This window comes from Fulmarus glacialis, unplaced genomic scaffold (genome assembly GCF_000690835.1).
Source record: "Fulmarus glacialis isolate BGI_N327 unplaced genomic scaffold, ASM69083v1 scaffold27668, whole genome shotgun sequence".
Lineage (NCBI taxonomy): Eukaryota > Metazoa > Chordata > Aves > Procellariiformes > Procellariidae > Fulmarus > Fulmarus glacialis.
The window spans coordinates 370-988 of record NW_009230570.1 but is presented as its reverse complement, the minus strand read 5'-3'; positions in this window follow the sequence as shown (position 1 = coordinate 988).

The following is a 619-nucleotide window of genomic DNA, read 5'->3' as shown; positions in this document are numbered from 1 at the left end:
TTCCCTACGGCATTCAGTCGTTTCGCAGCTTCCCATGGCTCCCGAGTAATGTGGTGTTCATTGCACGGAAACCGCAACAAGCAGCACTTGTGTCAAGCCAAACTATTCCCTGGCTGTTCCAGATAGGAGTATGCTGTGAGTGTATAATCTCTTGTTCTTGGGACTAATGTCTGTGATTTAGTAGGAAGTTTTACTGTTTTTTTTCCAAATGTGGTGTTCTCTCTATTTATTACCCTATCTATTCCATTGAGGTGGAAATTCAGCCCTGCTTAGGGAGGCATAGGCTAGTTAAACTCTGTTTACAGCACTGGCAGACACCTTCCGCAGTGCGGGGGTTAGTTTCATACCATTGGTGGTTTTTGAGGAACTACCTAGAGTTAGGTAGGAACTTATTTACCTAGGAAATACCTTTCATTAAGGGGAAAATTAAAAAAAGCATGGGGGGCGGTGGGAGGGGAGATGTAGTATACTTCAATAAAACAATTTATGTTACAGAATTTACTTTGGTGGGGGAGGAAAATCTATTTTCTGTGTATTATTTTTGAGCAGTAAGGAGAGAAGTGAAGTGATAGTCTGAAAAAAGCAAGTATTTTTATTATAATAAGAGTATTTTTATTAT